Consider the following 24,321-nt stretch of genomic DNA (forward strand, 5'->3'; position numbering starts at 1 on the left):
AAGTCAATATCTAAGTTTGACTGGAATAGTAAATATATATTTGGGTTATTAAAATCTGTGTTGTAGAGACTGCTCATGTAGAAGGCTGAATAATTCAAGGAGCAACTAGACATCACTAGCCCCAGTTAAGACTCCAGGAAGACACTCAAGTGATAGTGGATGCCCTGGCTAGCTCTGAAAATCTCTTGACCTCACCTCCCATCTATTACCCACTCCTAAGAAGGAATATTAAGATATATGGGCCACCTCTGATATTCGTGACCTAGGGCAAGTCATTTCCTCTTTATGAGCTGCCCTTTTGTTCATATGTAAAATACCTCAAGGATAGGACTAGATGATTTCTGAGGTCCATGATGCTGTTTGGCTTTTCAGCCTCGTTTTTTTTTCTGGTCAATGAATCATCTCTTAAGCAAGGCTGTATTTTTTGCACATTGGTTTTTTTTTGGAGATTCTAACTCACCTAAAGGATGCTTTCAGTACAAATTTTGTTAGGGGTAGAGGAGAATCAGGGTCTTAAAATTGGAAGTGGCAGCTTAACCAATCCACATAGTAAAGTCTCTCTATGCATTGATGACCTGCTCTGTTGAGCTGTTCATTCCAGGATATGAGCTGAATTTTCTAAGTTATCCAGTGGTCATTTTGACAGTGAAAAATATCTTCCGCTACCCATTCAGGTTATATCAAATAGAGTACGGTATTTGTTTATCCCCTCTAGCTCTTAAACACAGTTATGTGTGTTATAAGAGACCATACATTTTGGCCCTATGGTACTTGAGGTTCCTCCCAAGGTTTCCTTTCAATTTGACAAGTTTAAGTAAGCTGTTTTTGAAACACAATTCAGCTCCCTAGGACTTGGCTTCCTCATATGTAAAACAAGATAGTCAGACTAAATGACTTCTAAAGTCCCTAAAAGTTGGAGGATCCAGGTTCAAATCCCAGCTCTGCCACTTACTGCCTGTGTGACCTTAGGCAAGTTACATCATTAATCTCTCTGAACCTCTATAAAATGAAGGAATTTTGCTAGATGATCCTGAAAGTCTCTACCATCATTAAATCCATGATACAACTCTGCTAGGTGCTGGGGATATGAAGAAGAAAATGAAAGAGTGCCTGCCCTCAAGGTGTTTTTATTCTACTAGAAGAAACTCTACGTGTGTGTGTGTGTGTGTGTGTGTGTGTGTGTGTGTGTTGAGTTGTTTCTGACTTCGTAAGCCCATTTGGGTTTTTCTTGGCAGAGATATGGGAGTGGTTTGTCATTTCCTTCTCTAGCTCATTTTAAAATGAGGAGACTGAGGCAAATGGGATTAAATGACTTGTTCAGGGTCACAATAGTAGGAATTGTTTGAGGCCACATTTCAATTCAGGAAGATGTCTTGTGACTCCAGACTCAACAGTCTATCCCCTGTGCCTCCTAGCTGTCCCATTTAATTGAGTAAATTCAATGTATATCAACATTGTTTCAAGAGGGATGGGATGCGAATAGATTCAGGGAGGTTAATGGTTTTTAATAGGATGGAGCACCTGAACTATGATTTGAAAGAATCTAGAGGTTCAACGTGTGGATGCAAACACACACACACACACACACACACACACACACACACACACACACACACACGAGTTACAAGGGAGACTGAGTGAGTGCCGAGGAGAGGGGGAGGCAAAGAATATCTCAATTCAATTCCATTTAATCCAATTTAATTTCTCAGGAAGATGGCGGGCTGCTCTTTGGAGGAGGTCAGAGCTTGGTGGTGAAGTGTGACTTACTGCCTTAACTCATGAGTGACTGACAGGTCATCAAGCAGCACCTCTACCCATTGCATGGAGTATTATAGCCCTAGGAAAAAAGCCGAATCAATATTTCATCTTTATGTATTAAAAAGTAATGCATGGTAAAATCTGTTCTGGGGAGAGCTCATCCATGGCTGAGTTCAATATGTGGTACATCACACTGTATACATTTCTCTTCCCTCTCCTTCTACTGACTAGCAATTCAGGCAAAAACCTGAACCTCTGGTTTGAATTTCATCTCCAGTGCTGGACAGCATCTCCCAAGTTCTTGTTCTAGATCACAGGGTGTGTTCTGCTGTGTGTGGTTTCTGAGTCTTCCAATATCCATCTTTTGGAGGCAATAGTTCTGGCCCCAGGGATAACAGGGCAGGAAGGCCTTTATGAAGTTATTCAGCAAAATCTGAAATGAAAGCCTGACCCCACTTCAATCATGAGAACAGCAGGAGGTTTTAGAAAATCCCAAGCATAGCTTCAACACTAATTGATTTTGCCCACAATGGACCATATTCCTATAAAGTAGGTATTTCTCCTGTGCCCCTGCCCAATAAACATGGCATATACTGCTGGAAAATGGAATATGGGATTAGGAGAAAATACATGTTCATGTGAGAGTGGAAGAGATGGTTACATGGCCTAGGCTATGAGAAGCCACTAACTCTGCCCACCCCTTTTCTTTTCTTTTCTTTTCTTTTCTTTTCTTTTCTTTTCTTTTCTTTCTGTTTTGACTCTTTCTTCCAACAGAGCAGGGAAATTTTTTAGAGAAGTGAATGGTAGGGTGCCTGGCAATTGAAGCTTGGATTTCATTTCTTTACTGGTTCTTTACAGGCATGGACTTGAATACAGTGGAGGGTAGTAAGGGCACCAGGGTTATGTCTGTAAGTCATTTCATCCTGTATTCGCTCTAGAAGGCTACAACTTGGGGAAATCATATTTTAAGGCCATCAAGAACTAATGAGTGTGCAGTGGAGGGTGACTTAACTTGACTACTGGACCTTAGACTGGGCTTGAAGTCAGAAAGTGCTAAGCTCAAGTTCCACTTCTGTTACTTGCTCTGTGATTCTGCAAAAGACCCTTAAAGACTCTGACTTTCAGATCCATCCACTGAGTGAAAAGCATGTTGCTTTTTTTAGTGGAGGTAATTATCTCAGCCGAGAAAAATACAAACCCTTCACCAGGAAAATTCAATAATGACACAAGGCTTACTGCAACCCAGGGAGAAGGATAATTAATAATAATAATCATAACAAGCATTTACATAATGCTTTAAGGTTTGTGAAGAGCTTTACAAATATTATCTCATTTGATCCTTACAACAACCTTTGGTGGTAGATATGATTGTTTTCTTTTTATGTATTAAGAAACTGAGGCAGGTGGAGGCTGAATGACTTGCCCATGGACATAAAGAAAAGTATGAGGCCATTTTTGAATTCAGATCTTCCTGACTGCAGGTCTAATGTTCCAACCACTATGCCAATCAGCTGCCTCAAGAGGACACAGGTGCCCTATTATAGGACACACTATCCATGGGCATATTTGGAGGACATTTGCTTTTGATCCTTTTAGAATTAAGGGAATTCCATCAAGGTTCTCTTTGGTTAGACCTAAGCTTCCAACTTAAGCTTATCTAATGTCCTCCCTCCAGCATGTCAGAATTCTGTTCCCACCCCACATCTGGCAGATGAAGTCCAATATAAGAAGGGGGAAGGGAGCAAACATATATGACATGCCTGCTATATGCCAGGCACTGCCCCATTTTTTGCTGTCATCATTGCCCACACATTTCAGTCCTGTCTGACTCTTTGTTATCCCATTTGGGGTTTTCTAGGCAAATATTCTGGAGAGGTTTGTCATTTCCTTCTCCATTTCATTTCACATATGAGGAAACTGAGGCAAATAGCATTAAGCACTTTACAGATATTCTCTTTCCAAAACTTATGGCTAACATTATTTGGGGGGCCTTTGGAGACTGAATGAAGGTACCTGGGATTGGAACCGATATCTGGCTTCATCATTGGGAAGGTCACTTTCTATTTTTGTAACTTATTGTTGAACTTCTCATGCTTCTCAAGGGATAATCAAGTTTCAGACAATGAAATAAAAAACAAATCCTCTTCTAGACAATGTTAGGAGTCTTGTTGAGAGAGACACTGTGTCACAGAAAGCAGCTGAAGTCCCAGCTTGTAACAAGTCTTGAAGGTTATAAAGCTTCCTTTTCCTATTCTATCTTTCCAGCCCCAATAGTAATGCTAAGATGGGAAAGAAAGGTTGGTATAATCAGGCCACAATTTCAACTGGGTATTCAAACTGCCTTTGCTCAGTGAATACCAGGCACACTGTAGTCAGAGGGGCTTAAATATACAGAATGAGATGAAAGTTGGCTAGCAAAATAATACCTGGGTAGTAGTGATGCTTGGCACCATGGGATCTGAATAGGAACAATCTGGCCATTCTTCAAAGGAGACAGTAGACATAAGGATCAAGGCAAGAAGTTCTCACAAACTTTAACTTTGCCTAACATCATTAGTGGAAGAAAAATACACATTATTCTCACAACAAAGCAGTGGTGGTAAGAGAAAGGCTCCTGCCCTACATCCATCCCCTTACTGCTAGGAACTTCAGTGACATTGATGCTCAGTGAGTGGGAGTTTTCTGTTCATTTGCAAATGAGATGACATTTTCAGCTTTTTGTACCTGGAAGGGAAGCTCCTTGGGAAGCCTGTGGTTGAATGAATTCTCCCTAGAGAGCATTAAATGAGGTTAAATCCATTTGCTAAGAGAAAGAGGTGATGGAAATGAGTTTTTTTCTTGCCTGAATTGACTTGGAGAAAATGTATTTATTTGTATCACACCCTCCTACTCTTCTTCCCCACTTTCATCATTTCCACTTGTGTCTCTAAGCATAAACAGTGGACTGAATATCCTCTGAACAGGTTTCTGGTAGAGGGAGACCATGCTCTTATCCAGGTGAGTTTGGCAGATGATCTGGCCCCTGTGAACTGCCTTCACACACCTTAATGCCTCATTTTAACTGCAGTTTTGGATTTAGATCCTGTTGGCTTAAGATGCTGGTTCTCTGAAGTCATGAAAGTGATTTGGAAAATGGTTTAATGTGCCAAAAGTCAGATTTTTTGTCACCTTGTATAGATGAGGAGGGAAGATGGCATTCTCTCTCTCTCTCTCTCTCTCTCTCTCATACACACACACACACACACACACACACACACACCTCCAAGCTTCATCATATCTTGCCCAACATACCACTTGCTGTAACAGTGTGAGATTCTCCTGCTTTAAATGACTTGAGTTTTGGCCATATGCATCAGCAAAGTTCCCAAGGGCCATAGCAGGATTTGTTGTTCATGGTGCCTTGTGACTTCCATTTCTTTCTTTTTTTTTTCCTACCACCAAACTTCAATTTTTAGTTTGCTGCTGGGTTCTTTTGGTCTAACTGTACTTCTCTTCCTTCAAACATTCTGAAGCCTCCCCTAGCTTTAAAATAACTTTCATTAGACTCCTATCTTTTCCTTTCCTTTGGGTCTCTACCACTGAACAAAGTGCCTGGAACATTGAATGCCCTTAATAAATGCCTGCACCGACATTACCATCTCCTCAAATTATAGTCCAATTTCTCTCCTCCATCTCTCAGCCTAACTCCTAGAAAAAAAAAAGTTGACTCTACTTGTTACCTCCATTTCTTCTCCTCTTATTCATTCCTCGGCCCTTTTGCAATTTGACCTGAACTCATACCCCAATTGCAACTGTCTTCTCACAAATTATCAATAGTCACCTACTTTCCAAATTTGATTTGATAGGGTTTTTTTTTTATCCTTCAACCTTCCTAACTTCTCTGCTTCATTTAATCATCTCTTCCTTAATAATCTCTTCTCTCTGAAGAAAAACATAGGATTGATCATGTGGTTCAATGGGTATATGATTGAGGGATTTGGCTTTAGGGTTTCACTCTATTGCAAATATTAATAATGTGGAAATAGGTTTTGAACAGTGATACATGTATAACCCAGTGGAATTGCTCATCCAGGAGGGGGGAGGGAAGAGAGGAGGGAAAGAACATGAACCATGTAACCATAGAAAAATATTCTAAATAAATAAATAAATTTTAAAATGGGGGAAAAAAAAATCTCTCCTTTCTGGATTTTCATGAATTAGTATCTCCTGATTTTCTTTCTTTCTATCAGAGCACTCCTCACTCTCTTTTTCTGAATTATCATTGTTATCCTGTCCTTTAACTTTATATATTTCTACAAGGCCTATGTCCTGCCTCCTCCTCACTTCTCTTTCTCCATTTCCTCTCCTGTTGGATCATACACTCCTTTGGGCCTCATTATCATCCTTATGGTAAATACTGTATCACAGACCTATGTATTAAGCACCACTTTATCCTCTGAGTATCAGTTTCATGGCACCGATTACTTATTATTTTTTATTTAAATTAATTTATTTAGTCAATTTAGAACATTATCCCTTTGTTACAAGAATCATATTATTTCCCTCCCTCGCCTCTCCCTACCCTTCCCGTAACTGATGCACAATTTCACTGGGTATTACATGTATCCCTGATCAAAACCTATTTCCATGTTGTTGGTGTTTGCATTAGGATGTTCATTTAGAGTCTACATCTTCAGTCATATCCCCTTGACCCATGCAATCAAGCAATTGTTTTTCTTTGGTGTTTCTGCTCCCATAGTTTTTCCTCTGGATGTGGATAGTGTTCTTCCTTGTAGATCCCTCCGAGTTGTTCAGGGTCACTGCATTGCCACTAATGGAGAAATCCATTACATTTGATTGTACCACAGTGTATTGGTCTCTGTGTTCTCCTGGTTCTGCTCCTTTCACTCTGCATCATTTCCTGGAGGTCATTCCAGTTCTCATAGAGTTCCTCCACTTTATTATTCCTTGGATCACAATAGTATTCCATCACTAACAGATACCACAATTTGTTTAGCCATTCCCCAATTGAAGGGCATCCCCTCATTTTCCAATTTTTTGATACCACAAAGAGCGCAGCTATGAATATTCTTGTACAAGCCTTTTTCCTTATTATCTCTTTGGGTACAAACCCAGCAGTGCTATGGCTGGATCAAAGGGCAGTCCTTTAGTGCCCTTTGGGCATAGTTCCAAATTGCCCTGCAGAATGGTTGGATTAATTCACAACTCCACTAGCAATGCATTAATGTCCCTACTTTGCCACATCCCCTCTAGCACTCATTACTTTCCATTGCTGTCATGTTAGCCAATCTGCTAGGTGTGAGGTGATACCTCAGAGTTGTTTTGATTTTTATCTCTCTAATTATAAGAGATTTAGAATAATTTTTCATGTGCTTATTAATAGTTTTGATTTCTTTAACTGAAAATTGCCTATTCATGTCCTTTGCCCATTTATCAATTGGAGAATGGCTTGAATTTTTTGTACAATTGGTTTAGCTCTATAAATTTGAGTAATTAGACCTTTGTCAGAGGTTTTTGTTATTATTTCCCAATTTGTTGATTCCCTTCTAATTTTGGTTGCATTGGTTTTGTTTGTACAAAAACTTTTTAATTTGATGTAATCAAAATTATTGATTTTACATTTTGTGATTTTTTTCTAGCTCTTGCTTGGTTTTAAAGTCTTTCCTTTCCCAAAGATCTGACATGTATACTATTCTGTGTTCACCTAGTTTGCTTATATTTTCCTTCTTTATATTCAAGTCATTCACCCAGTATGAGTTTATCTTGGTGTAGAATGTGAGATATTGATCCAAACCTAATCTCTCCCATACTGTCTTCTACTTTTCCCAGTAGTTTTTATCAAATAGTGGATTTTGGTCCCAAAACCTGGGATCTTTGGGCTTATCATAGACTGTCTTGCTGAGGTCACTTACCCCAAGCTTCTTCCACTGATCCTCCTTTCTGTCTCTTAGCCAGTACCAAGTTTCTTTGATGACCGCTGCTTTGTAATATAGTTTGAGATCTGGGACTGCAAGCTCTCCTTCCTTCACATTTTTTTCATGATTTCCCTTGGTATACTTGATCTTTTGTTCTTCCAAATGAACTTTGTTATGGTTTTTTCTAATTCAGTAAAAATGTTTTTTGGTAGTTCAATGGGTATGGCACTACATAAGTAAATTAATTTGGGTAGGATTGTCATTTTTATTATATTAGTTCATCCTACCAATGAGCGATCAATGTTTTTCCAATTGTTTAGATATAGTTTTAATTGTGTGGAGAGTGTTTTGTAGTTGTGTTCATATAGTTCCCATGTTTGTCTTGGCAGATAGATTCCTAAGTATTTTATATTGTTTAGGGTGATTTTATATGGAGTTTCTCTTTCTAATTCTTGCTGCTGAGATGTATTGGAGATATATAGAAATGTTGATGACTTATATGGGTTTATTTTATATTCTGCAACTTTGTTAAAGTTGTTGATTCTTTCAACTAGCTTTTTGGTTGATTCTCTAGGATTCTTTAAGTAGACCATATCATCTGCAAAGAGCAATAGCTTGGTCTCCTCATATCCTATTTTAATCCCTTCAACTTCTTTTTCTTCTCTAATTGCTACAGCTAGTGTGTCTAGTACAATGTTAAACAATAGAGGTGATAATGGGCATCCTTGTTTCAATCCTGATCTTATTGGGAAGGCTTCTAGTTTATCCTATTACAAATGATGTTGGCTGATGGTTTTAAATAGATACTGTTTATTATTTTTAGGAAAGACTCTTCTACTCCCTATACTTTCTAGTGTTTACAATAGGAATGAGTATTGTATTTTGACAAAGGCTTTTTCTGCATCTATTGAGATAATCATGTGATTTTTGTTGTTTTGTTTCTTAATATGGTCAATTATGTGGATATTTTTCCTAATATTGAACCATTCTTGCATTCCTGGTATGAATCCTACCTGGTCATAGTGAATAACCTTTGTGATCACTTGCTGGAGTCTTTTTGCTAGTATCCTGTTTAAGATTTTTGCATCTATATTCATTAAGGAGATTGGTCTATAGTTTTCTTTCTCTGTTTTTGACCTGCCTGTCTTTGGAATCAGTACCATAGTTCTGTCGTAAAAGGAATTTGGTAGAACTCCTTCTTTGCTTTTTCTGTCAAATAGTTTGTATAATATTGGGATTAGTTGTTCTTTGAATATTTGATAGAATTCATTTGTGAATCCATCTGGAATTGGGGATTTTTTCTTAGGTAGTTCTATGATGGTTTCTTCAATTTTTTTCTGATATGGGGTTGTTTAGGTAGTCTATTTCTTCCTCTCTTAGTCTAGGCAATTTATATTTTTGTAAATATTCATCCACATCACCTAGATTGCCATATTTATTGCCATATAATTGGGCATAATAGCTTTTAATTATTGCCTTAATTTCCTCTTCATTAGAGGTGAGGTCTCCCTTTTCATCTTGGATACTGTCATTTTAGTTTTCTTCTTTCCTTTTTTAAAATTAGATTGACCAGTACTTTTTAATTTTTTTTTCAAAGTACCAGCTTCTAGTCTTATTTATTAAATCAATAGTTCTTTGATGTTCAATTTTATTAATTTCTACTTTGATTTTTAGGATCTCTAATTTAGTCTTCATCTGAGGATTTTAAATTTGTTCACTTTTTATTTCTTTAATTTGCATGCCCAATTCATTGACCTCTGCCCTCTCTAATTTGTTAATATATGATCCCAAGTATATAAAATTCCCACTGAGTACTGCTTTGGCTGCATCCCATAGATTTTTAAAGCATGTCTCATCATTGTCATTTTCTCCAATGAAATTATTGTTTCTATGATTTGTTCTTTAACCTATTTTAGAGAATTGTATTGTTTAATTTCCAATTAATTTTTTATTTGCCTCTCCATGTACCCCTACTAATTATTATTTTCATTGCCTTATGATATGAGAAGGTTGCATTTATTATTTCAGCTTTTCTGCACTTGTTTGCAATGTTTTTATGCCCTTGTACATGGTAAATCTTTATGAATATACCATGTGCTGCTGACAAAAAGGTATATTCCTTTTTGTCCATATTTATTTTTCTCCACATATCTACTAACTCTAATTTTCCTAAGATTTCATTCACTTCTCTTGCCTCTTTCTAATTTATTTTTTGGTTTGATTTATCTAGTTCTGATAGAGAAAGGTTCAGGTCTCCCACTAGTATAATTTTTCTATCTATTTCAACCTTGAGTTCCACTAGTTTCTTCTTTAGAAATTTGGATGCTATACCATTTGGTGCATACATATTGAGTACTGATATTTCCTTATTGTCTATACTGACTTTTATCAGGATGCAATTACCTTCCCTATCTCTTTTAACTAGATCTATTTTTACTTTGGCTTTGTCAGATATACTGATTGCAACTTCTGCCTTCTTTTTATCAGTTGATACCCAATAGATTTGGCTCCATCCTCTTACTTTCACCCTATGCATGTCTACCTTCCTCATGTGTGTTTCTTGTTGGTGGCATATGGTAGGGTTTGGGTTTCTAATCCACTCTGCTATTTGCTTGCATTTTATGGGTGAGTTCATTCCATTCACATTCAGAGTTATGATTACCAGCCGTGTATTTCCCAGCATTTTGATTTCCACTCCTAGTCCTGCCTTTTCTTCTTTCACTATTTCCTTCTACACCAATATTTTGTTTTTAATCAGTCCCCATAATTCCCACCTTATTTTACTTCCCTTTCTACCCCCTTCCTTCTTATTCCCCTCTTATTTGCTTTACAGTCTTTTAAAACTACTGCCTACCCTCTCCCTCCCTTGTACTGCTTCCCTCCCCACCAGTCTGTTTGTTACCCTTCTTCTTCCCTATAGGGCACAAATTAATTCTCTGCCCCAGTGTATTTGATTGTTCTTCCCTCTTTGAGTCAATTTTGATGCATGTAAGAGTTGAGTATTTCCTATTGTAACAGTTAAAATTTAGGGGAGATGGGGAGACTGAGGCAGGTAGAAATTAGTTTCTCTCTGCAAGGAGTACTATATTTTTTAGAGGTTTATTAAAGGTTAAAGATTAAGAATATACAAGTAAGAAACATGTGCCTAGGCCAGAGGCCTAGACAAAATAACCTCACATCATGGAAGAGACGCCTCTGCTCCAAAACGCAAGTCCAAAAAGGCCCCAAGACTTCAAAAGCCTTTGCTTAAATATCTTCTCGATCTCGGCCCAGGCGAGATTACAAGGCATTCTGGGGAAGTGGAGCAAAGGCTCATGGGGATTGTAGTCCTGTATTTGAGTCTATTTTTTACACTATCTCCAACCTGTTTACCCTTCCAATGTATAGATGTTCCCCCCCCCCTCCATGAACTTCTTTGTGACATATAAATTTATCCCCTTTTGTTTCTTTTCCCATTTCCTTTAGTGTTAACCTCTTATTAAGCTCTATTTGTATGTATATATATATATATATATGTATTTATGCACATATATATATATCTATATACATATTTATGTCTTGGCATTTCATCCTATACAATTTGTCACTGTTCCCTCTAAGTGTGCTTCTTCTAGCCGCCCAGGTGATAACAATTTTTAAGAGTTACCAATGACCTCTTTTCTTATAGGGATACATATCACTGTAAATTATTGTCTCTTTAAAAAGTTTGTTTTTTGTTTTGTTTTTCTTTTTTCCCACTTTCTTAATTACCTTTTGATGATTCTCTTGAGTTCTGTGCTTGGGCATCAAATTTTCTGTTCAGGTCTGGTCTTTTCTTTACAAATACTTGGAATTCTATTTTGATAAATAACCACTTTTCCCTGTAAGAACATAGTCAGTTTTGCTAGGTTGTTGATTCTTGGTTGTAGACCTAGTTCCCTTGCTTTCTGGAATTTCATATACCATACCTTTTGGTCCTTCAGAGTAGATGCAGCCAGATCTTGCGTTATCCTCACTGCAGTTCCATGGTATCTGAATGACTTCTTTTTAGCAACTTGTAATATTTTTTCCTTGGTCTGATAGTTCTTGAATTTGGCTATAACATTCCTGGGTGTTGTCAGTAGGGGATTAAGTACAGGAGGTGGTGATCTGTGTATTCTTTGATCTCCACTTTTTCCTCTTGTTCTAGAATATCAGGACAGTTTTCTTGGATAATTTTATGTAGTATGATGTCCATGCTTTTTCTTTTGTCATGGTCTTCTGGTAGACCAATGATTCTTAAGTTGTCTCTCCTGGAAAGATTTTCTAAATCTTCTCTTTTGTGAATGAGGTGCTTCATATTTTCCTCAATTTTTTCATTCTTTTGCTTTTGTTTTATAGTGCCCTGCTGCCTTGTGAAGTCGCTTGTTTCTAGTTGTTATATTTTGGATTTTAAAGACTGAATTTCATCCCTGGCTTTTTGGTCATCCTTCTCCTTCTGGTCTGATTTTCTTTGGAGGTCATCTTTCATCTCCTGTGCATCATTTTCAAGTTGGTTAATTTTGCTTTCACGACACTAATTTCTTGTTTTACTTCAAGTACCTCTGTTTCCAGATGACTTATTTTTAAAGTTCTTTTCCTAGTTGTCTTCAGCCTCTCTTAATTGTGTTTTGAATTGTATTTTGAGTTTTTCCAGAGCCTGTATCCAATTTGCTGGGGTTTCTGTTTTTTTTTTTTTTTTGCTTGGTGTTCTCTCATCCTTCTCTGATCCATTTGCTCTTTGTTCATTGCCTGTATAGAAGCTGTCAATTGCAATTTCTTTTTTTCTTTTTCTGTTGTTTGCTCATATTTACCCCTTCTTTACTCCCTGTAGTTGCCTGCGCTCTTGCTCCTCTCACTTTTTTGTGCCTTTGGGCTTTTCTTTCAGCCTTCACCCTTAGAGCTTTGACAGCAGATCTCTCATTGTAATCTTTGGGGGAGGGGTGTTGGAGCTTGAGCTTCCCTGCCCTCTGAAGGCTTTGATGGGATTAAGTCCAGCTGGGTTGAGCCTGGAGGCCAAAACCTTGAGAAAGGGTGGCAATATGGAGTGTCTCTGCTGCTGCAACTAGGCTGTCCACTCTGTGCTTCTTCTCTAATTGCTTTCCTACCACCTGTGTTCGACGCTCTGAGCCTGGCACAGCTTTGCCAGCAAGGTACTCCCTCCAGACCAGCACCCTTGACTGCCCAGAGATTCCAGCTGCTGCTAGAGACTTAGCGCTCTAGGTGGGGGAGGTGTCCTAGGACCTTCCTTCTTCCTTCCCCTTAAACCTAAGTGTTCTCAAATTCTGACTTTTGGGGGCATATCTTTTAAGTTGAGTCTAGCAGGAGGGTTCCTTGGCTCTGTCTTGTTAGGTTTTATTTTCAGTCCCCTAGGAGCATTAAGTTTGTAATCGGTAAGGAAGGGTTTTCAGAGGTCTGAACTTTCACTGCCTCTATGCTGCCATCTTGACTTTGCCCACCAATTATTTATTATTATTTTTTAAATCCCCAGTTACATGTAGAAATAATTTTTAACACTCATTTTCTGATATTATGTGCTCTAAATTCTCTCCTTCATCTGTCCTTTTCCTTCCTTCTCCCAAGATTATGGCAAGTAATCTGATTAATTAGGTTGTTCATGTGCTATCATGCAATATATATTTCCATGTTTATCATGGTGTGAAAAAAGACATTTATTGTACATTCAAGAAGAAACTCAGGAAGAAAATAACCTGAAAAATGGTATGCTTTGATGTGTATTTAGACTTCATCAGTTCCTTCCTTGGTAACTGATAGCATTTTTCATCATGGGTCCCTACTTCCCAGATGATTGTTTTACTATATTGGTGATATGGTGTGCAATGTTCTCCTATTTCTGCTCACTTCCTGTTGTATCCTTCCAGGTTTTTCTGAAATCCTCCTGTTCTATTATAATTGCATACCAGTTTGTTCAGCCATTCCCCAATTAATGGGCATTGCCTCAATTTCTAGTTCTTTGCCATTAGAAAAAGAGTTGTTATAAATATTTTTGTATGAACAGGCCCTTTCCCTCTTTCTCTGATCTCTCTGGGATACAAACCCAATAGTATTATTGCTGGATCAAAGGATAGGCCCAGTTTTATGGTTCTTTGGATGTACAAATTGTTTGTTAAACATTTCAAAATTAATTCCCTATGGACACCTCAAAGTCAGTATATTAAAAAGAAACTCTTCATATTTTCCCCCAAACCCTTCCCTCAAGCAGACTTTTTGTACTTGGCTTAGATATTCCTATTCTTCCAGTTTCCCAGGTTCATAAATTATAATCCCAGGTTTATATTCTCAACTCCTCATCCTTTTGGAAAGATACACTATGTACACAGATGAGTAGATGCAAGATATATACAAAGAAAATGCAAATCAGAATCAAGGACAGTAACACTAAGAATTTAAAGATATCGAAGGGCTATTTTCAGCAGTGATACTTGAGCTATCTCTGAAGGCATTTAGGGGTTCCAAGAGTAGGAAGAAAGGAGAGACAGTATTCCAGGCATGGAGAACAGCCTAATGTAGAACTGTGTCTTCTCTGGGGAAGCTAAAGATGTCAAGGTTTGTCTGTTTGCATTATGCCTATGCTTAGATTCCTTAGCAAAATAAGAGAAATAATGTGAATATGAGAACATGGACATAGCTACAAAGGGAAGGTATTCGATGTTCCCCTTCAAACTGTAGCATTTTACACTGTAAAAAAAATGCTGGAAAGGATGTCTTCTAAGTTAGAGCTAATGGCTAGCACAGTATCTAGCACAAAGGAACACTTAATAAATGCCTATTAATTGATTAGACCAGGCAAATGGGAAAAAATAAAATTTTTCTTCTTCTACTGCTCTCAGCCCCCTACAAACTCTTTAATCCAGGATAATAGACATAGCTGAATATATCATAGCATAGTGGAAAGAGTTCTTTCTGGATCTGGATTCAAGTTCCACCTTTGATACTTAATTTATGACCATGGACAAATCACTTAATCTCCCTGAAACTCAGTTTCTTCAACACTAGAAAAAGAGTTGCTATAAATATTTTTGTCCAAATAGGGGATAATAATACCTGATACATCTATCTCATGGAGTTGCTATGAGATTCAAATGAAATATGAATGGGAGATGCTTTGCAATGTCTAAAGCATTTTATGTATCAGTAATGACTTTATCAATGTAAATTATTAGAGTCTTTCTTATCTCAGAAGACCCACACCCTATAATCCCTTCAGTTACCATCTTAACAGCAACAATAAAGGAAATATTCAGTGCAACAGTACAAAAACAGTAACCTATGGGATCATAGGATTATTGGATTTAGAAACAGAAAAGAGCTTCAAGCTGTCTAGTCTAATCCCTTCATTTTACAAATGGGGAAAATGAGGGTCAGAGATGTTAATGAATGGTGAAATCTTTTACCATGAACCAGCAGTGGCAAAAACTATCCAAAGAGAAATAAGCTTCAGCAAAGAAAATAGAAATCTTGCCTTTTTCTGCCTTATTAATCATATTTCTCCATTCTCCTATGTTGGGGAGTCAATTAACTTAGCAGGCTCAGGTACGGCATTCATGAGGTCAAGGTCAAAGATCTGATGCCTGCTTCTATTTGAGGTCCCCAATCTCCCTGTAACCCTAGCAAGATGCCAATAATTGCCTGTAGGGTTAAGAGAATGTGGATAGATTCATGTAGTGTGGCTGGACAAAACAAAGGCTGAAAATATGAGCCTTTATTAGAGAGGGTAGATCAGCTCCATTAAAGATAAAGACTACCACAGTTCAAATAAAGGAAACATGTCCTATTTGTTTTTTGTCATTGATAGCCCTGTATTTGGAAGGTTGTATTCAATGCTTTTTTTCTTCTTTCCATTTTTATATAAGTTGAGTAGCTTCTTTGAAATAATACACACTACTGAGTTTCCTGAGTAATTAGGCTCTTTTTATGTTGATCTCCAGCTAATTCTTATGGAAGAAAGAACATTTAACAAATTCATCCATTTGAGCCTGGGTTATAATGCTTGCTTCTATTGTGAAGCATTATCACTTGCTATTTTATTAGAATCTCATGTTTTTCTGGGAACTGCTATTCTTGGAAATATCCCAGCAAGGATATGAAGAAGAAACAGTATGTAACAATGGAGTTCAAAACCTTAACCCTTTGTTGACATGATAATAATAATAACTCTGAGTCAAGGATACTTGAGTTTCAATAAATTATCAATATATTAAGTTTTTATTATCTATTATGATCCAGGGGCTAAGATGCTATTGAGGACATAAAGATAAGAATTAAACAATTCTTGCCATAAGGTACTTCCTTTCTATCAGGGGAAACAGGATGCTTATACATAGATACAAGAATAAAGAGGAGGTGATCTTTGTAGGAAACTGCACATTCTAAGAAACAGGAGGAGTGAGAAGGATATATTTTGGAATACAAAGATATACAGCAGCAATGAACAAGAGATGGAATCATATATGTGACAAATAGCAAGAATCTCATTTCGCTTCATCAAAGAGTATATGAAGGAGAAATGTCATATTCATTCTATAGGTGAAAAGCTGAAGTATAATTAAAGGAAGTTTTAGCTTATTTAATAATTCTGTTCATGAAATTTGTCTTTCATAGTTCTTGGTGTTAAATCTTTTTCCTACTCTTCATCATCTGTTTAATCCATCAATGGAGCACCTAGTGAAGAATTGAGGTGTATAGGAACATTCCCTGCATGAGAGTCTCAGAGAGGTACCTAGGTGGGGGCCTCATCAGCTACCTATTCACCACAGAGATACTTTGACTCAGCTTGTTGGAAAACTAAACTTTTGATTCCTTATTTTAGCAGACGTTCTAAGTTCTACTCCTGTGTCCTTTGGGTCAAAGAAGAATAAAACTCTAATGGCCAAATTTGTCATTTTTATTTTCTTGGAAATTATAGAGTAGGAGATCTTCCAGGCTTAGTAATCATCATTGAAAAGAATTCTATTTATCACGGTTCTTCACTCTGTAACTTCCATGTATGTGCCTGACTGAAACCGATGTGCCACAGGGAGTTATTAACTTTCATTCTCTCTGGTGTTCCCTAAACCATAATGAATAGCCTTGACTCTGCTTGACCACTAATGATCTGGTGTCTGAGTTTGCATGTATATGTTTTCCAAAGGTCAACAGCATAGGGCAAGGAACTTCCAGGTTACAGAAGATAGAAGTCAACACAGGTGTGGCAAAATCTACAAGGCATCTTTTCACTCAAGAGGAATGTGTTTTCCCAATTTCTTTCCTAGGAATAAAGCCTTTACACATTTGCATGCATCACATTCTACTACTGAGACTTTATGAATTCAAAAATCTACAGTTACTGAGTTTTAAGCACTTTACAGAATGCACGTTCTCTTGTGGAATGCTCAGAATCTAGTGACTTGATCTATGAGTCCATAATATGACTTTCTGGATTAAGATTAATCTTTCTTGCATAACAAACTAATGAATCCTGTTGTTTTTGTGTGTTTGGAGGCAATTTATTCTTTTTTATGTTGTTCTAATTGGATTAACTGTAGAGTATTTACATAGTCTAAATGTATTCTGAAATTCAGATCAATGGCTTGTGTCCAAAAATCATTAAATTATACCCTACTACATTGAATGAAATAACTGAAGGTATCCATAGGTTTATAAAACAGTTATAGCAAACTGCCTGTTCTCGAACATTAAACTGACTAGTAGCAACTAGACGGCATTAACATGTGAAAGTCAACGGCTGATGGATGGTTCCTTTCACCATGATGTGCTAAGGATAATAAAGGGGGCCTTTTAATATATATTCAGAGTAAAAAGAAAAAAAAACAAAGAAGTTTCCAGCTGGTTGTAATGTTAATAAATGACTAAAGCAAAAAGGCAGAACTGCTCATTTATATTTGTTCATCTTCTATTTGAGAAAATATATTCAAATAGGAAAATTTAGAAGAAATATGAATAAGAGAAGATTGAAGCTAAATATGGCTAAGGAACTAGTTAATAGTATAAGTGGGCTTAAGTTCCAGTTCCAGGCCCAGAAAAATTATATATCTAATTATGGAATGAGCTTTCATCTATGATTCCAAAACTAATCAGTAATATTTCAGGAATTCTAGAAAATGAAAGAAGTGACAACACAGGAAGTGGGCTGATGTTGTCTCTACTGTTTAAATGAGAGATTTTAGAAATTACAGACCAGTGAATTTGATGTTTATCTCATTTTCAAACATATTATTAAGAGAAGAGTTTGAGTAATTTGGAAAATCAGTAGTTATCTTCAGAAGCCAGCATGGGTTCACTAATTATCAATGGATCATGCCAAAAAAAATCTTATTTCTCTTTTTGATTGAATTTGTGGATTAATAAAAGAATAGAAAGAAAAGGACAAGTCCATAGTTGCATTTTATATTCAAGCAAAATTATTTTTAAATTAAACACTAGGATTCTGTTTTGTTTGCTTCTATGTGTTGCATTCTTAATTTGTTCTTCCCTACCCCCTTTCTCTCTACCTTCTTTATCTTCTCTGTCTGTCTCACTCTCTCATTTTATTTAGTATTAATTCAGTTTTTAATTCAGTCCCTAATTCAGTCCCTCCCTCCCCACACCAAAGAAGGCATCATCCATCAAAATACACACCTTATTTCTTTAATGTTTCCACTTCTCAGTTCATTCACTGGAAGCGAACATTCACAAGTTATTCTTCCAATATTAAATCTTTACTTATATATATAATGCTCCTTTGGTTCTTCTAATTTTACTCTTTATTATCCCAATTAGTTCTTTTCAAGTTTTTAAGAAATTGATCTGCTCACCATTTCTTATGGCGCAGTAGTATTCCATCACCATCATATACCACAATTTGTTTATATATAATTATATTATAGAATTATGTTATATAATTATATGATATATTATATTATATGTTATTTTAGTTTTATTTTATAATTTTAATTATATATTATATTATATTATATTATATTATATTATATTATATTATATTATATTATATTATATTATATTATATTATATTATATTATATTATGTAGGGTGTTACTGAATGTCATACATGGGAATCTTATTCAAGCCTGGGTTTAACTAGTTGTCCCTTAAAGGTCCTTCCAACAAAAAGAAGAGGAAGAATGAAAGAAGCCTACATAAGTAGTGGTTCAATCTACTCATGGTTAGGTTGAATTTTTTAATAGACAAGCTAAACATGAATTAACTGTGTGATATGACAGCTGCAAAAACCAATGAAGTGTTGAGCTGCATTGATAGGATAGGGTCCAAGACAATGGAGAAGAAAGTCCTTTGCTGTTATTCTCCATTCTCTCCCTTCCCTCTCTTTTTTCCTGAAAACTCTCCCCAATAATTTTGCTACTATTGGTATTTGCTAAGCTGAGGCTGCGAAAGTTGCCTGACACTGCCCGAGACTTCATAGTATCCATAGCTAGAAAAAAATCCAGTGCACTTTGTATCAGTAAATCATTCTAAGGCTCTGGATGACAGCCACAGCAATAGACAGAGAAGTTTCAAAGTAGGGTTTCCTTCTGCTTGAAGACCAAATGAATCACCCTGCAATAGTCTAATTTAATTGATGTGGTTGCTTTCATTTGTTTCTTGATGTTTAACAGGTCTACCTAAAAAGTATTTTTCCCCCTAAGTGGCAGGACCTCATTCACTGTGTGCTTCAGATGAACAAAAGACCTTTGTCTGAATGAGAAGTAATAGATGGCAAGTATTCCAAGAGGCAACTTCATTTTCAATAGCTTTGTAAAATAAGTTGGCTTTCGGCGATACTGATTGCTTTAAGTCTACCCGCTATTGTGCTGTGCATTCTCCAAATTGGCATCTGTTTTATCTCTAGGCGTATCTATTTCTCTTGGTTTTCATCAATTTGAAGCTGGCTAGAATGTTTCTGTCTGAGTTAATGTTCCTGTCATTCTGCACTCTTCTTATCCCCTGTGGGTGGCAAAGATACAGGGGAATGAAGAATTTGAACCAGCTGATCCTATCTCAGCTGCAACTCCCTCTCCAGTCCTTTCTTGATTTTGATCACTTCAAGCCTTGTTAGGATTTTTCTTTTCCTCATTAGGGAATATTCCCCCTGAAGTAGATGAGACTATGTATCTTGAGGTATAGACTCCATCAATTCCATTTCAGAGAAAATGGGCATTAAAAAAAATGATGGTTGATTGTCAGGATTATTTCCTAGACCTGAGAACTTCAGAGAAACTTTGAAAGGCAAACAGCAATTATCCATAACTCTGAGAGAGATAATAAAGAATATTGGATTTGGAATCAAGAGGACCAAGGTCACATAGGCAATAAAAATCAGAGGCAGGTTTTAAAATGAGTTCTTCTGACTCCAGAGCTAATATTCCATATGTACATATATATATATATATATATATACATATAAATATGTGTATATGTTTAAATATGTGTATTTTCTCCATTTCTTTCCTTATTGTCAGATAGACTTTCTCTACTTATTTTTGTTGTGGGAAAGACTTTTAAATGAATTAAAATAATTTGTAAAGTAAAAGTAAGGAGAGATTTCCAGGAATGAAATGAAGATGGATGAATAGAGGAAACACTTGTCTGAGCTCTCCCAACATTCTACAACCACATGGGTGAAACACCAGTGGTGGGATTAGGTGGTGGCAAAAGGAGCAACAGCAGCTTCAAAAGCTCTCAAGCCAGAGATGGTAAGGAGATCTGGCAACTGGTCATAAAGCAATTACTGGGGAACCCTGTGTTAGCTTCAGATATAAAATCAGATGCTGTTTAGCAAATTCTTTGCTTATACCAACTTCTTGGTCATAGTTCAAGGGCAAAGAGGAACATTTCAGAGAAGAGGGTGCAAGAGACCAGAGGATCAATAATGCCTTTGGGCATAAAGGATGAGGGATCATGAGGAAAAGTATCACTTCTGATGTCTGGGGATCAGGACTCCTGAGAAATAATATCACTTCTGGTTCCAAGGAAGCAATATTGATTGGAATCTGATGGGATCAGGAACTCTTCTAAGAAAAGAATCAAAGGGAAGAAAAGGGGAACAATGATCACATATCTCTTTGGATCATACTACTTTAGAAGCATTAAAAATTTCCAACCCCTCAGAAGTAGCTCTGAAAATAGCAGTGTGACTGAAACTCAAGATAGTGTTCCTCCCACCCCATCTTGACAGCAGAGCAAAGCATCTATATCAGACAATTTACCACCTGGGGGGAGGGAGGGGGAAAGAAACAAGGGAGAAATATGAATCCTAAAACATTAGAAAACAATTGTCAAAAGTTGTTTCTATATGTAACTGAAAAAATAACATAAAAACAAAAACAAACAAAAATTAAATTCAAAATTTTAAAAAATTTGGATATAAAAATGGGCAAACAAAAAAGGAACTGACTACAAAAATCTACCATGGAAATAAAGAAGATGAAGATGTAAATGCAGAAAAAAAGACAATGAAGTAAAAATAGCTGCAAACAAATCATCAAAGGGGAAAAAAGTAACAGGACACAAAATTAGAAAAAAATAAGAATTCCTGGAACATTATTTTCAAAACCAGATAAGAGTGGCAAAGGAGAAATTAGGTAAAGAAATGAGAACAAAGAAAGAAAATTATGAAAAGCAAATAACTTGGTAAAAATGGCACAAGGAATACTGAAGAAAATAAACCCTTTAAATAATGGAAGTGGTCACATGGGGGAAAGAGACATAAAAATTCACTGATGAAAATAACTTTCTAAAAATCAGAATTGATCAAATAGAAAGAGATACAAAAACTCACCAAAGAAAACAATTCCTTAAAAATTAGAATTGGGCCAGTGAAAGCTGATGACTACAAGAGACATTAAGAAACAATAAATCAAAGTTAAAAATGCAAAATAAAGGAAAATATGAACTATCTCATTAGAAAAACAACTCACCTGGAAAATAGATCTAGGAGAGTTATCTAATAATTAAGAACTATTGGAACCTGAACTTGATGGTCAAAGAACAAGCCCAGGCATAATATTTCAAGAAATTATCAAGGAAAACTAGCTCAATATTCTAGGACCAGAGTGTTATATAAAAATTGAAAGAATCCATTGATCAATGCCTGAGATTCCAAAATAAAACTTTCTAGAAAATGTAACTGTCAGATCTGTGGATAAGGGGCATATTTATGATCAAAGAATAGATAAAGAAGATGGTGGGAAGTAAAATAGATAATTTTTATTCCATGAAATTAAAAAGCTTTTGCAAAAACAACACTAATGTGACCCAAATAAGAAGGAAAATAGAAAACTTGGGGTAGGAGAGGATTTTATAGCAACTTTCTCTGATAAAGGCATCATTTATCAAATATATAGAGAAATGAGCCAAAGATTTAAAATTAAGAGCCAGTTGATAAATGGTCAAAAGATATGTATAGACCTTTTTCAGATGAAGGAATCAGAGCAATCAATACTCAAATGAAAAATACTCTAAATTAATACTGATTACACTAATGCAGATTAAAACAATTCTGAAATACCATCACATACCCATCAGATTGGTCAACATAACTGAAAAGGAAAATGACAAATGCTAGAGATGATGTAGAAAAATTGAGATCCTAATGTATTATTGATGGAATTGTGAAATAATCCAGTTGTTCTGGAGAACAATTTAGAGGTATTGCCAAAGAGTCACATAATACATACATATAACTGTCCATACCCATTGACCCAGCAATACCACTACTAGGTCTTCATCCCAAAGAGATCAAAGAAAAGGGAAAAGAACTTATTTTTACAAAAATATTTATAGCTGCTTTTTTGGGAGAGGGGTTAGCAAAGAACTGGAAAAAATATTGCCTGTTTACTGGGGAATGTCAGAAACAAGTTGTGATATATGATTGTGATGGAATACTTTTATGCTCAAAGAAATGGTGAGCAGGATGGTTTCAGAAAAACCTGGGAGGATTTATATAAACTCATATAAATTGAAGTGCAGAAAACCAGAAGAACACTGTACAGGGTAATAGCTACAATATAAGGATGATCTATTGTAAATGACTTAACTATTCTGATCAGCACAATGATCTAAGAGAATTCTCATGATGAAAAATACTATCCATCTCCAGAGATAGAAATGATAGACTCTGAGTGTAAAGTGAAGCATACTTTTCCATATTATTTTTCTTGAGGTTTTGTTCTGTCTTCTTTTGAAATGTAGATAATATGGAAATATTTTACACAACTTCACATGTATAATTGATATCAAGTTGCCTTCTAATGAAGGAGGGATAGAGCAGGAGTCAGGGAGAAAGAATTTGGAACTCAAATTTTTAAATGAGCAGAAAAGAATTTTTATGTGAAAATATTTAATAAAACAAATATATATATATTTTTTTCAGAAATAATATAAAAGTAAGGAAACTAATATGAGTTTCTTGGGACTCTCCAATAAATGAAGCTCATGATCTAAATAAACTATATGGACTTTGTGACATAATTTGGCTGTTCAAAAGCTTTTTGATTTCCTATTTCTTAGCTATTTTCTTACCAGGTGAAGCTGCCAGATGGAATAAGTGAAGTGTTTCTGAGTTATCCAGATCAAATATAATATCTCTATGTGGCTTTTAAAGACCTTCACAATTTTGATCCCTTCTCATTGTGAAGAGGAATTCTTTATTCCTTTTTTAATTTAACAGGGGATCTGGAGGTCATCTTACCATAGAGATATGTAGGGATTAACCAGCCCATTGTGACAGAAAGTAGAAACCATAGAGACAGGAAGGAGGAACCATGGAGACAGTAAGTGAGGTAGGAAGAGGTTATAAAAGGGTTCCAGCATTGGTTGGTTGGTAGTTGGCGTTTAGTTGCTGGAATATAAAAGCAGACCTGAGCTTACTGAGAGGGCTTTTGGCTTTAGCCTCTAGAAGGCTTTGGCCTTTTGGGTTTTTGACTTTTGGTTTGGGCTGTTAGGTTTTTTTTTTCTTCCTTGAGCTTTTGGGAGGTAGCTGGTCATTGTTGACAGACCTAATTGGGGTTGGATTAAACAGTGATTGGGTTGGTTTTGATTGGGTTGGGATTCTGTGGGGTGGTTGCTATTGACTATAGTTATAGGTAAATATAGGTAGTTTTAGGTAGCAATTATAGGCAGTTATAGATAGTTATAGGAAAGCTAGTTAGGAATTAGGAATTTAATTTTTCTACCTCTTTCCTATATTTTCCTCCTTTACTATATTCACTTTACTATATTCTTTTACTATCTCTATTTTAATTGAACTAAATTATTAATTGTTAAAAGCTGCTAGAAGTTTTCTTTTCTCTGTAACTATTAATTTACCACTCTACTATATTCTCTCTAAAACTTAAGTTATTAAAAGCTGCTCTCTTATTTTGTCAAAACCCCTATTTTAACCTTACACTATCTTTCCTGGCCTTTTCATACCTTATACTGCCCACCACTACCACCATATGCCCTAAGCTCTAATGACACTGGTCCATTTGCTGTTTCTCCCACCAGACATTTCATCTCTTGTACCTCTGTATTTTAATGGGCCATCCCCCTGCTCTCCCTCCTCATCTCTACCTCCTCTTTTTGGCCTCTTTCTGGTATCAACTGCAATCTAATCTGCAAGAAACTCTCCCCACTCCTTTTTTCTTAGGAAGTT

At 36.3% G+C, this 24,321-nt stretch overlaps 1 protein-coding gene and 1 long non-coding RNA gene across 2 annotated transcripts in view; one reads left to right on the top strand and one right to left on the bottom strand.

Moving 5' to 3' along the window:
* Positions 1-24,321, top strand: part of CPNE4 (copine 4) — a 509,113-nt gene that overhangs the window by 244,890 nt on the left and 239,902 nt on the right. The window lies entirely within an intron of this gene.
* On the bottom strand, positions 1,698-23,338 carry LOC130454661 (uncharacterized). The gene is made up of 3 exons (XR_008912468.1): positions 23,208-23,338; positions 4,185-4,302; positions 1,698-1,837 (listed from the first exon to the last, which is right to left on the bottom strand). It is a non-coding gene; the product is annotated as an uncharacterized LOC130454661 (long non-coding RNA).

This window comes from Monodelphis domestica, chromosome 5 (assembly GCF_027887165.1).
Source record: "Monodelphis domestica isolate mMonDom1 chromosome 5, mMonDom1.pri, whole genome shotgun sequence".
Taxonomy (NCBI): Eukaryota; Metazoa; Chordata; class Mammalia; order Didelphimorphia; family Didelphidae; genus Monodelphis; species Monodelphis domestica.